The following is a 15,000-nucleotide window of genomic DNA, read 5'->3' as shown; positions in this document are numbered from 1 at the left end:
TTTCTACGAATTCTCAGTTACTTAAAAAGTTAATGGATGCTATGCTTTTGGATGATACAGCTTTGAATTGACCTGTACAATGTTGCATGTAATGTTACATAGTTATATTAGAAACATAGAAACAGAGCAAGTCAGAAGGGGTTTCCTGGGCCATCTAGTCTGACCCCTGGCTCCAGCCGGTTCCGCTTATGACATGCCCACCATGTGCATGTCCAGCCTATCTCTGAACACCCTCACCGATAGGGCCTCAACCACCTCCTGTGGACACCCATTCCATACCCTCAGGGTCCTGACTTTCCGGAAGTGCTTCCTGGCATCTAAATGGAATCTTGGTTCCCTGAGCTTTGTTCCGTTGGAGTGCCTCCTGCCTTCCTCTGCAGGGGAGAACAGGTCTCTACCCACCTCTCTACCCATATTGAAGGTAGACTATGAATTCTGTGCAGTAGAAGGGATATATAAAAAATCTTCCAATAAAACTGTAGGCATTAGATCACTGCTTAAAGCCATATTAAATACTGTTCATAATGCCAGACATGTTCTACTTGCAACAAATGTATGGAGAATTTAAGTAAGGATCAATAGTTATTAAGCAACTAATCCTCAGATTGTTGGAAAAACAAGTGGCAGTTCTATCAGAACAGCTATAGTAGTTTCTAATGCCTTAGCCTTTTGACCTAGGAAGCTAATAATACTATTTTGTTTTTGTTCGTGATGAGAAGACTGAGGGGGGACATGATATCCCTCTATAAGTACCTCGAAGGCTGCCACAAAGAGGAAGGTCAAGATCTCGTCTGACCGATGCCAGAGTGTAGGACACAGAATAAGCAATTCAAGTTGTGACAACCCAGATTCAGGTTGAACATAAGGAAAAGTTTTGTGGTGTCCTGCAACAGCAGGGGGTTGGAGTCGATGGCCGTAATGGCCCCTTCCAGCTCTGCTCTTCTATGATTTTCTGATTCTATGATTCCTGTACATCCCATTAGCACTCACCTATTTAGAGCTGCCATCCTTAATCCACGGTATATTTGTGCTTCAGTATGGTAGCTTTGCCTGTTGTGGTGAGAAGGGAGTAGGGATGAAGGGGTTTTGCTTTATTTTGATGGATATTTTGAGACTGGCTTTCACAAATTGACCACTGATTATGGATTTCTGGTTAGAAATTGGAGTATAGGTAGTCCTCAAGTTACAAGCATCTGGGTTACAAACAGTCTATACCTATGAACATGCAGCCTGTCATAAACCCCATGTGAATAGAATAGAAAAGCCATGAATATCCCTAGGGAACTATGAAATTAGTTTGATGATGCATCATCAGTGGCTGTACAGTTCCTTAGAGATTTTCACCGCCTTTGCTAGTGATATTTGTGGCTATTTGTTAGTCACGACTATTTCCAGGGTATTATGTGACATGCTTGGTGATGCATCTCTCAGTGTCTGTGTAGTTTCCTAGAGATAGTGATAGAAACCCATTTCTTTAGACCAAATGTTTACACCTTTTCCAATGAGCTTTCAACACCACAGACAACATGTTTACTCCCTCTTCCACATAAGCCTTGTGCTGCACCAGGAACTGGAACCTTAATACTTGGCCAGCTCTGTCCATTGAGACTAATTTCCCATAAATGAAGGTGTTTTAGATGTAATAAGCAGGCACTGAAATATATTGCCCTAGCAGCTCATTATCATAGAACTTAAGAAGAAGGACTGGTAAGTCACTTTTAAAGATCCAAGTTATTTTCTGTTGGGCTTACATTAAAATTAAAGGAAGACAGACAATGAAGCGCAAATACACATGAAAAGGCAAGTTGCAACATTTTTTTTTCAGTACTATCTACACACATACATATGAATTCTCTCTTCAGTACTTGTGGTTATTTTATTACTGGATTATTATTATCACAATGCTGTATTGTGTTTAAGACGTTTCAGTAAATGTGGAGGTGTTTCTAAAGTATTGTATATACATAGAAAGGTAAAATAAATATGTATTTATAAGACAAACATTTGGCTTACTCAATTCATCTTGCATACAAATTCAACTTAAGAATGTTCTCAGGAATGGAATTCTGTAATCCAAGGACTACCCGTATCTACCTAATCAAGAGATTGCAATACTCTGGATAAGTTAGTGCTGTGAATTTTGCATGGAATATAGATGTATTATTCTTTTGCACTGCATAATTTTCCATTTGCTTATCCATTGAGGTGGGGACATAATTTTATCTTCTATAGAGAATAAAAACTCAAGTAGAGGATGATTCTCTTTATCTACAAAACAGATGTCTATCCTTAAATAAAATAACATGAAGAAAGGCTGAAGAAAGTTTCATCTTTCTCCACCTCCTGAGAGCATGACATACTTCTACCAACCACTGTGTAGGACCACGTGACCAGAATTAGCACGTTCAGTATGGTCACATTTTATTAATACTTCTTTTGAAGATGAACATTCTTTTCCCTGCTGTGAAAATGGTACTTTTCACAGTTTTTATTATAAAATTGTCTCTGCTGGGGAACTCTAATAGGAGCATTAAAGAACAAAGCATGGTTACTTGACAGTCAGTCAAACAATATTTATTTTTCTTAAATGAATAAGTGAAGCAGAAGGGTAAGAAAAAACCCCACAGATGGTCAATACCAACAATGAATGTAAAGTGCAAATTATGTTATTTTCCTTGTAGTAGTTGTAATACATGCATTAGTATAAGCTTTGTGGGTGTACAGAACTCTGCAGGGCAAACAGAAATTATATTTTATGCAGCATATAATTAGAAATACTTAAAGAGTTATCAGTTACATCGTTGGAGAAAATATATATACACCTTTTAAGGAATCCTTGTAGAATCAGTTTCAAAGGGAAAAGGCTCTAGAGTCCCTACATGACAAAATAGCACCAGCAGAGTATGTAGCTAAAGACTGGCAAAGATGAACATCAGTGACTTTTACAAGACCCTGCAGTTGCCTTGATGGCATTGGGTCATATTGCTGCGCAGGGCTGAGCTGAAACTGGGAAGGAAATGTTTCACAAAAACACTTTTGGCCCTTGCAAAATATTTATTTTTCTTGCAATATTGGTGCTTTCCAAATGATTTATTCAACTGTTTTGTTTTGTTTTTGTTTTTTTGCTCTTCCTTGTTAGTTCTGTTTATGCCCCACCAGAGTTATTACTATATAGAGTCATTTGGAACCTCATTCTAATGCAAACCAATGTCAAATAAAATTGGAGAAACATGGGGCGGGGGGGGGGGCAACAGGCATCCTAGTAACTACAATATGTGTATTGTTTTCACAGAACACTAACTTCTTTCAAAAGCCATGCAATGAACAAGATTGACTTTTTATATAATGTTCTCACTTGAAGTGTTTTGGATGCCACCATAATGATGTGTTTGAATGCTGAACACAAACAAGCCCTGGTATCGTTACTAAAATTTACTGTCTTTTTCAATAAGATAAGATAGTTTTGACCATATGTGCCCTCAAGTTTAATGTTAGGAATTCCATGACCATTATTCTCAAGTTATGATTTCTCAGTTCCCTTACCAATACTGATTGCTTACCAGCCTAAATGGATCTCAGGGCAATTTCACAAATGTAATTTTACTGACAGGCATACTGAATGTTTTTACCTTATTTGATCATTGAATGTATAAATAATTATACAGCAAACTACAACTGGCAGTCTTGTTGTTAGACTTTGCACATGAAGATGTGCAAAGATGGCACTTGTAGGAACAAAGTTTCTTATGAGAAGTTGCCTTAAGATGGAGCCAGAACTAGTCCAACAAGTTTCTGTATCCTTAAAAATGGAATAATAATAGCCGCATTCAAAAGAAGCTAATGAAAAATTAATTGAACAGATGAATATAAATATATTTTTTATTTGTAATTTTTTGAAATCCTGTTCATTTTAACGACTAAAATGGATGAAATGAACAGGGCAATTTGTTTAATTTTTCTTTAGTTTTAAAACAAATATGCACTTCTAGATTGCAACCAATGCTTTTACAGTCTTAGATGGAAGATATTGTAATAGTCCTAATTTTCAGTACTGCATTTTTGATTAAGGTGAAATGGAGAATATCCCAAATTACTTACTGTTCTGCTATACCATAATGGGACATTTAAGGATGAGTTTCTGAAATGGCATGAACTTTGATTGGTCAGTTTTCAAAAACTATAGTAAAAAAAGGAGGCAGCTACAATAGTGGTAGCATGGAAGGAAGACAAAAGTGTTTAGATGTTCATGTGCTTGATTATTATTTGGGTTAATAACTCTTCTGTGTGTCTTAATAATGACATGATTGGGTTATATGAAGTAGCCTTTGAAAACTACTTAGATGTTTCAGTGGGTCCAAACTGCAGTGTTAGTTCGATAACTGGAATTTCTTAGTGGGAGTCTTCTGTAGGAGTTTCTGAACCCCAGTTCAAAGTGCTGGTTATGGACTTGAGAGTTCTTTATGGAACAGAGCAGGACCTGAAGGACTGCTTTGTCCATATTAGACCTGTCCAAGTTCTAAGATCATCAACAAAAGTCTTTTTATCTGTTCTTGTATTCACTCTTTCAGTCTGTCGGAAAGCAAAGAGGATATTCTTAGTAGTCATGTCTAGGCTGTTGAGCTCAGTTATGAGAAAGAGGCTTATCCTGTCCAAGGATAGCCCCAAATGTGTTACTACCTGAGAGGCAGATGCTGTCCTGCCTGATATAGATAGACTCCTGGATGATGCATAAAGCAGATTTGAAAAGAATGTTTTGGTTAAGATTCATTACTGTGCCAAATAAATATAATGATGTTAAGCAGCTTAGAACTTATCTTACTAGCATAACTATTTATTGATGACTGAAAAGGAATGGATTATGTTAATATCTTGATAAGGTTAATTATGCAGCAATTGTTCATACATGGATGAACATAAAAAGCAATTATATGTCTATAGTTCCACGGGACATCCATACAATGAGAAGGTCATTGCCCAACTGGAGGTAGTCCAAAACAACTTTATAGGGAAGATCTTGTGCTTCCCCCAGGGCACTCCTGCTGCCTTTTTAAGGATGGAAGGCCTTTATTTATTTAGAAAATTTCTATGCCGCCCCATTCGCTGAAGCCTCAGGGCGGCTCACAAGATAAATCAATTAAAATAACATAAATTAACAATATAAAATAAGTTAACAATATAAAATAAGTCACCCTGGCCAAAGAATAAAATAAATAAATACTATTAACAGTTAAAATTACATTTGAATAAAAAGGTTATTTGTTTTTCGGCGCCAGGCGGACCTCTCTGGGGAGCACATTCCATAGATTGGGCGCCACCGCAGAGAAAGCCCTTCTCCGAGTACTCACCCTCCTAATTTCCTTCACGGAGGGTTCCCTGAGAAGGGCCTCTCCCGCTGATCTCAGGGGGTGGGCAGGCATATATGGACGTAAGCGCTCCTTCAGGTACCTTCCATCACTATCAGAATACAACTTACATTGCTGGAGCATTATAAGAAACTAGAAAGCCTTCAAGAATGCATTTGCCAAAGTCTGTTTTCTCTATTACGCAGCTGGGAATCAATGGACCCCTGTGTCCCATTCTACAAATGTATTCTCTTCCATCCTTGAGTGAACACAATCTTGGGGTAGAGAAAATATTAGAGATTGGCTTTTTGAAAAGGATGTTGATAAAGATGCCAGTGTAGTTCAATCATCCAGATTTTCATTCAGGTACCATCAGTATAAAATACAAACAAGTCTTTCCCAGAATCTGGTTCACATAACCAGTGTCCCATTGAGAAAAGTTTTAACATATCTTTGCCTGCAGACAATGGCCTCTGCATATGTTGAAGGGAGATTTTGTAAGCTCCCTGTTGAACAATGTATCTGTCCTTGTGTAGGTCAAATGGCGAACGTAATTCGCTGTGGCTTCCACTGCCCCATTTACAGGAAGATCAGGACCAAATTACTAAAGTAAAAGTACTTAAGGGCTCTGACCTTGAAAAACTTACCTATCTCCTTGCGCACATGCTTCCAAGTGTTAGCAGTCAAGTTGCAACTTTTGCTCTACTGACACTTAAACTTAGAAATTCTTAAGCTCTCAGTTGTAGCTGTGGCTCTTGTTGTGACTTTCTTTATAATACTTTTTATTACTGTATTTTATAATTTTACTACTTCGTTTTATTGCCATTTTATGATTTATGGAACTTTTATGAGCTATTATTACAATAAACTTATTTGCAAACATTCATACACTAGATCAGTCTAGCAGTTTCTCAGGAGCAAAGATGTCATTAAGTATACTATTATGATGGCAAGTAAGATTGTAGGTAGACTGTGCACAGGATCCTTTGCTTTCCATCCACTAGCAGAGCTGGCCACCAGTTCTGGTCCATGTATGGCCAGCCCCATCAGTTCAATTCCTCATGCAGCCCTAGAACTTGTGGAACACTGATTAAGTGCTTATCAGGCAACCTAAAATGAGTGAAAAAGCTTATTTCTGCAAGTGGGAGGTCAGTAATGTTCACAGAAGAAACCTCCACCATTCTCTTTCAGAAATTGATGTTTCTGTTTATCTCAAGGCTCATCCCTTGAAGTGGTGAACTCTCATTTTCCAAGCAGTAGAGGACACCTGGTGGAACAGGCCAGGTGTGGACCAAAATTAATGGACATTTCTGCTGATAGATGCAAAGCACTGGATTGTCTTGTAATTTATTTAGACTGTCCAAAGTGACAAGAAAAGAAAATACATATAAATGCTATAAGCACTTTAAGTGAAGAATGCATCCAGTAAAGTTATGAAAATACTTTCCCAGACAAATAGCTAAAATACAGTAAAAACTATCTTACCCTTTGTTTTATCACCCCTGGATTCTACAAATTTTCCCATTCTAGAAATAAATAATCCTTTTGTTTCTTTATTACGTTTTACATTTTGTTTCAGTGATATATATTGAATGTGCAGCTTTGGTCTCACATTTTTTTCAGATAATATTTTGCTTATATGGACCAAGTTTGGACTTGTCAGTATAGGAATGCAGGTGTTCTACTAGATGCTAAAAAAGAGTATCGCTACCATTCAGAAAAAGCAATCAGCTATGAACAGGCAGTCTATAATAAAATTATTTTTACGCTTACATTTCTATACCACCATAACCAAAGCTCTCTGGTCAGTTCACAGAATTTAAGTTACCCATCTAAAATTTCAACAAGAGCTAATACTGCTTAGCTTCCATGATTAGGCAGGATCTAGAACTTTTAAAATGAATGGAAAAATGAATGGAAATGAATATGGAACTAAGGACAACACCTTCCCATCCTTACAATCTTTTCCACTGCAGATTGTATGAAATTTAGCAAGCACAAAAACGTTACCTGCCTACAAACTTTTCTGACATGTGCTTGTTTTCAATATTGTGACTCTGTATTGTTTCAGGAACCATGTAGTAGTAGTATTCACTGATAGACAAGTGAAAGGAATTCAACACATTTTTCTAATGTCTCTAAAATGATTGTGCTTCTTAAGGAATTATTGCTTGCACAAATGGAGTAAGGTTTTGGAAAGCCACATGTCAACAATTATTTTCATAAATACAAATTTAGACTTCCAGAGACACAAAGGATATGCATTAGCATGCACCAAAACAAGAGATTTATTTGCTGTAACATGGCAAGGGATTCAAACAGCTAAGGTTAAGGCAACCTACTGAATATTCACTTTAATGAATAGCATGGGGGTTTATGCATGACATTGGATCTTATTATGATAGATTTCATTTCAGGTAATGTAATGTCTATTCTAAACTCACATCAAATGGTGCAGATGACTTACTATTTTTCCATTAATCTTTGTTGCAAAAATGCATTAATAAAGTCACTATTCACCAGTTCAATCACAAATAGAATTTCCTCACCTTCCCTTACAAACAGATAAATCATTGTGTGCAAAGGGTTCTCTGTGACTTAGATTATTCCATTAAAATGATTTACTATCAAACTACTATACTGAGTTTGCTAGGATATGAAATGTTGCCAGGTAATGGTGGCTTGTCGTCACATTTTATTTCCAAGCTTCTTGTGAAATGTAGCTTTGGTGAATGCATGGATAGAAGTCAGCATTGATAGAATAATAAAGAATGGTGTCATTAACATGTGTGTGTGTGTGCGCGCATGCGCGTGTGTGTATTGTGACATATTACAGGCTATATATTGGTGCTGCCTATTTATAGTCTCAAAGTTTCATGGATGTATGTCCTCCCACACCTCCACAGCCTTCATATTATTAAAAGAAAGCTTTCATGTTTTCCTTAATAGAGTTCATTCTTTAAGTACATGTATAAAGACCATATATTGTCACATATTGATATGCTCATATGTATAGATCTTTTTAAAAGCCTTTTAAACTAGTGGCCAGAACAGCATTCTTTTTATCCCATGGCTAATTTTACTAAGACACATGTGTTTGCCATATCTAGAAAATTAATTTCTCTCTAAATTTGAATAGATTCACCTAGTCCATGTGAAGAAACTTGTAATCAGACTTTTTTTAAAGCCATTTTCCTGATTTTTCTCCCAAGGATGAGATTGTAACAATAGCTATAGTGCTAACACTTCATCCCAGCATTATATTTTGCCTGGTGTTCATATCCACAGTGATCTTCTGAATTTGTTTCCACTAATATTTATAATACATTGCATTCAGTGCCCTTTTGGGCATTTAACAGAACACTGCTACCAGTTTATAATTATATCTTAATTATAAAATTTATACCCAAAGATGACACTATTATTTTATGATAATTCCCCCAGGTTTCTGATATTTTCATTTTTAAAAATCCTGTTAAATACCAAACATTGTGGTTCACTTATCTTGGCTTTGAGGCCTATAGTATTATCATATAAACCCCTATATAAACCCCTTTTCCTTTTTCATATGTTTTCATTGTGATTTTTGCTATGATACCTTTGACTATACAGTAGCTCTCAATTGTCTCTGCATTGCTGTTGTCAATTTATATTATGTCTTCTTCATTTCTGTTGTTGCTGTTCTTACATATACTGAAGAATCTTAATAAATTGCTGATTTAAATATCATTCTGATTCATTCTGAGAACATAGAACATTCAGGCTGTCCTCCATAAGTGTCCTCCTCTGCTGTGTTTCCAATGCAAGTTAGTTCAGCAGCTTGTACATAAAGTTTCTGTTTTAAAGCATTTTTAGTCTAGCTCCAGTTTAGTCAAAGAACATATTGAATAGATTAGACTTCTGAAAATATCTCAGGATCAAATACATCTAAACTCTTTTTCCTGCTATCATCTTATCTACACATAGAGAACACACTGCTTCGTCTATCTAGGCAGCCCTGTGAGTGTAATGGGTATTATTCCTTAAAATCGTACACAAGAAATCCTGGGTTTCAACTTCTTTTCTAAATTTGGCTGCTAGAGCATTTATGTGTGCATCTTTCAAATGTATTAGTGACAACATGTACCATAAGTAGTGGTTTTCTACCTCCCCCATGCACATTTTTTTTCTGGCTATAAGTCAAACATGATGCCTGCAACCTTTGCAGGTCAACACATCCATTATAAATTTTATCTTTCCAGTACTTTTCTCAAATTATATATGAGTACAACACATGTGTGAAGATAGTAGTCCCCAACCCAACATGCGTGTTTTTATTGTACTGTATGAAAACAACTGTATGCATGAGGATGTTTTCCACACTTTTGAGAACCTTGAAAATACATACATTGGGCACAGTGTTTTTCTCGTTGCATATTCCGACTATGCATATTGTACTATCAAAAGGCCTTATTTTACTTAACCTGTCAAAACACTCATGTCTATTCACTCTATCTCTTCTGTTGATTTGCTGAAAAATTATTTTTATTCCATTATACTAATAGAGATTTGATTAGGTATGCTACAGAGTGTATTATAATGCTATAGATGAACTGTCAGCCATTGCTTTGTTAGGTAGATTTCTGGAGAGTAGCCCAGAATTGTCAGCTGATGGTAACTAAAATTAGGAGTTTTCTCCCTTATAAAATACCTACAGAAATTAAGTTGAAATAATTGATTTCTGTAACTTTATTATTATATATTTATAATGTTTCTACTTTGTTATTCACCCAGAAAACATTGGTTATTAGGCAAACAGTTAAAATCCTGAAAATGCTATAGTATCAGTTAAAACACAAAACAAATACTAAAAGATAATTTGATGCAAAGCAAGAAATATTTCAGGCATCAATACACAACGGTCATAATCTAGAACGTGGTGGTTAAAATGTCCAGATGGCAAGAAAGATCTTCCCTGGGATTGAAAAGATGGCAATGTAGATACCAGACAAATTTCTTTAAAGTGTTTGTGTCATAGGTGGTGTGCCCCAACTGAAAAAGTCCTTTTTCTTGTATTCACCTATCTTGCTTTCTTTGGTGGAAGCACCTGGAGGGGGAAGTCCACAGGCACCCTAAGGGTCTGAATAGGTACATGCAGAAGGAGACATTCCTCTAGCATTTCAGTATGAATTAACATGTTCTGTTTACATCTAATTAGTGGATTGCACTTTAGCAATCAACTGGCATTAATGCTCCTCAAAATTGTTCATACAAAACCATGTCAAAAACCATAAATATGGATGTGAAAAAATCAAAATAGTGAAGAAACTTTTTGGTAAAATTATACTTTGCCCTTTTTCCATCCCTGCCAAACACCAACCAGAACCGAACTGATTTAGTTTCAGTAAAGTATCAGGAGCCCACAGACCTTACAGTTATGCAGCTGTTGGACTGATCCACATCATCCAATCAAACATAGGATAGGAGGTCAGACAAGAGAGATATCTAGCTAAGGCCCTGCTTCAATGTCTCCCTCTTATTACATCGATCAGGACAAAAGTATGGATTAGTTGGATCATGCTATGAACATCTGTATGTGACAAAAACTTCACAAGCATTTGGATTTTCAATGATTTGAGAAGACATACATATTTGGAAAACAGATGGCTTAAATCTTATAATAAAATTAAAGCAGAAATAGTGCTTGATGCTTCGTTTCAGTTTTTTCAGTTTAGTTTTCTACAGAAGGGGAACTAGTCAGAAGGGAACACAATTGCTTATATCATTCAATACTTTAGAATGCTCCTGATATCTAAGAAATAGGTTTGAAATGCATATCTGTTCCCATTTGGGTGCTAATTGAACTAGTGCGCTCACTACATAAGCAGGAACATAAACACACTGAGAGCCAGTGTGATGCAGTGGTTAAGAACATGGGACTGGGACTCAGAGGATCTAGGTCTGAGTCCTCGTTCCACCATGGAGCCAACTGGGTGGCTTTGGGCCAGTCACAGACTCTCAGCCCAGCCTACCTCACAGGGTTGTTGTTGTTGTTGTGGGGATAAGATGGAGGAGGAGAATGATGTAAGCTGCCTTGAGCCCTTTGTAGGAAAAAGGCAGGATACAAATCGAAAAATTAAATAAATAAATAAATAAATAAATAAATAAATAAAACATAGCTATACCCTACAAGATTTGGGTTCTTAATTGCATGCACTCCAGGGTACACAGAGCTGCATACATGAAGGCCTCTCTTGTAGAAGTGCTACAAGATGTTGTACACATATATGCCTTTCATTGGAGCTACATTGACATGGTAAGCAGAGCTACTTGACATTACACCATTTGTGTCTGTTCATCCTACTGTCCATGGTGTTTTCATGGCAAGGATACTGGAGTGGGTTGCTATTTCTCCAGTGGATCACCTTTTGCCAGAGCTCCCTGCTATTACCTGTTGGTCTTTGGTGCCCCTGCATGGCATACCACATAGCTTCATTGCGCTACAGAAGCCCTTCACCATGCCAGTGATCCGTGAAGGGGCTTCAACCAATATAGTAGAGACTAAAACATGATCTTGGTTGGTGAGAATGTGGAGGATTTACTTCCTTGTACATTTTGGCAAAATGTGTGAAATGTATTAAATTCATCAACTCACTTTGTTTTCTGCATCATATGGGATCCTTGACCAGATAGAAAAGGCTCCTTACTGTAGAAGGTCACCCTAAAATGTTGGCTATGTTCCTTGCTTGCTGTGTGGTACCTCCTTTACCAGGGGTGGCATGCCTGCATACACCAGTTGTTGAGGAGTTTTAGCAGGTGAGCATCTTGCAGTCATCCTGCTTGAATGAACCTGGGGGCAGCTAGTTTACTGCCACTTGTATGGAGTGCTGGACAAGATGGACCTTTGGTCTGATCCAGCATGGCTTTTATTACGTTCTTATGTAAACATGAAAAGGGCAAAAAGAATGACAGCGAAGAGAAAGAGATTAGCCCACTTTTCTTCCCTCTCCCTTCTGTATTGTTTAAGCAAGACTATAGAACATCTAAACAAGGCTTTATGCCTTTGTTTTCTTTGTTTGCAATTTGAGTAGACGGAAGATAATGTTAGTTTCAATGCCAGCCTAGCTGTCTCATTTTTCCACAAATGAACTCTTTTAGAAATCAAACTTTTGCATCACCTTTTTAGTATTCTCTCCATTGTCTGGGCTTATTGTTCAAACGGGTTTCCCACATTTACTTGGGAAAAATATTCTTGTGGCTACTGCACAGCTTCTCTAGCCCATGCTCTTTTATAGACAATTATGCTAATTGACCTTAGACTCTAAAAAGGGTATGTGGCAGTTTGCAATCCTGGGGCTATTCAGTCAGAACAGATGACTCACCTGTTACAGCTAGAACAGGAATCTGACCCGCTTTCAGGCTTAATTTAATCTACAGTTTAAAATTAGAATTTAGCCTAAAGACTAAGACTATGATCTGTTTTAATGCTCAGCTATTCTAAACCTTCAGCACTGGATAATTTAAAATATTCCTAATGTTTTAATCTTGTATAATTTTGCTTAAGGAGTAAAGACTTTTGTTTAAGTACCAGGCATGTTTAAGTATCAGTCATAACCAGTACTACCAATGGTTAAGAATGCTGAGTGTTGTCACCCCCAGCATCTGAAGAACATTAGGTTGGGGAAGTCTTTTGGTACCTCGACTCACAAACACCTTGGTTCACGACCAAATTGGGTCGCAAACAAAAATTTCATGAAAATTTTGATGTGGGTCATGAACTCCGCATTGGGTGGTGACCAAGATCGCAACCATCTCCTCACCCCCCTGAGTGGGGAGATAGCCACGGTTGCAATTGTGTTCGTGCAAGGAAGACGTGCATGATCACAGGTGCAATCTCGGCCATCGCCCCCAACCAGCATGATCGTGGCCATCTCCCCACCCCCCTGAGTGGGGAGATGGCCGCGATCGTGCCCGGCTTTCCTGCACAAGCGCAACCGTGATCTTGGCCATCTCTGCCCCCTGCCAGCACGATCACGCTCCTCTCATCCTCCCAAGCATGCCAGGGATGACAGGCGCGATCTCGGTTGTGCTGGGGTGGTGGGGAGATGGCTGCGCTTATGCTTGGGATGGGGAGGGGAGATGACCGCAATCTTTGTTGTTCTTTGTCAGTTTGCTTCCCATTTTTCTGATTTAAAAAAATGGTTACAAAATAGATTAACCGTATTTACATTGAACCTTATAGGGAAATTTAATTTGGCTCACGACCAGTTTGGGTCACGATCAGAGTCTTGGAGTGGATTAAGTTCATGAGGCAAGGTACCTCTGTAGGATTTTTTTTTAATTAACACATGGATTTGAATGAGCTAATCCTAACACAATGTAGTTAATCTATCATTTTCATTTTAGTTTTTAAAAGTTTAGCTTACTTTTTTGCTCTCCTTCCTAGCTATTCTAGGCTTAATTTACTTTCCAATATGAGATGATATTAAATGGGTTAGAAAATAGTATCTTTTCTACCTAAGAGTCCAATTCTCACTTGACTTTACATGTTCTGACATTGTGGCATTCTGCATTTTTTTCCATTGTTGCAGCTCTCTGATGTGAGGTGGTCCCTTCAAACTAAAGACAACCTATTGAAAGACAGTTCATTTATTGAAATTCAGCAGATCAGTGAACAATATGAACTCTGACCAAATAACCTCCTACCAAAATGGAAGGAGAAGCATCTACCCATGTAACAAGCTGAATCCAAATGGGAAACTTCCCCTTTTACCTGACATTCTTATCCAAACATCCTATCAGAGCAACACTATGACTAGTTTTGGACAATACAATACCCCAAAATCAAGTGTTGAAATCTGGATTATTGTATTGTGTGAACCCAGCATGGTTTGTTACCCACAAACAACCCATGAAGTTAACCTATGATTTGTTCTTGAGTTGTGAACTATGGATATTTTGTAATTAATAAACCATGGTTTCTTAGTGCTGCTGGGTTCTGACACACAGTAACTCATAGTTTAGCAGCAATCCACACTTCAATGACAATCATATTCAACCATATTCAACCATTGAGCGAGAGTTATCATGTGGTCTGCAACCAGTCTATATGATAATGTAGTGTCATTCTGATAGACATTCTTGGTAAAAATGTTGGCGGTCCACAATTGCTGACATTTTTTGTATCAGCCTTAGCCAATGTGCAATGATATGGATTTATTTCCATGCATCCCATTTGTATGCAGTGTTGACACATGCTAAGAAGGTTTTTTCTCCATATTATTATAGAGAAAGGTTTTGGAAGGACCCATCCAGGGCACATTGAACAAACCTAACTTGTATGTAGCCATTTAGAGAATGGGTTTGTTTCAGTTACATAGAACATTTGTCTTACTGAATTTTGCAAAGTACATTCTCATACATATTTTTCATAGATTTTAAATTAAAGAAAGTTTGAAGCGCTAGAATGTAAGAGTAACTCAAGTGAAGCAAATATTAACCAAATGAGTAAAAATTTAATTGTAGCTTAGCACCTAAACATTTTAACAAGTTTTTTTTTCCAAGTTTACATTTTCTTTAATAAAGAAACAACAACCCCCATCCGCTTAAGTATTGGATTGTGGTCTCTGCCCTGATGTCCTGATACACAACATGGAATTGGTTTAAGGACATCATAAGA

The 15,000-nt window shown here is 37.4% G+C and overlaps 1 protein-coding gene across 17 annotated transcripts in view; it reads left to right on the top strand.

Moving 5' to 3' along the window:
* PTPRD (protein tyrosine phosphatase receptor type D) overlaps nt 1-15,000 on the top strand; it is a 530,840-nt gene that overhangs the window by 274,077 nt on the left and 241,763 nt on the right. The window lies entirely within an intron of this gene.

Source organism: Varanus komodoensis, unplaced genomic scaffold (assembly GCF_004798865.1).
Source record: "Varanus komodoensis strain SLA01 unplaced genomic scaffold, ASM479886v1 scaffold5, whole genome shotgun sequence".
NCBI classification, from domain to species: domain Eukaryota; kingdom Metazoa; phylum Chordata; class Lepidosauria; order Squamata; family Varanidae; genus Varanus; species Varanus komodoensis.
The sequence above is the reverse complement of the archived record's forward strand: the minus strand, read 5'-3'. Positions and strand labels throughout refer to the sequence as shown.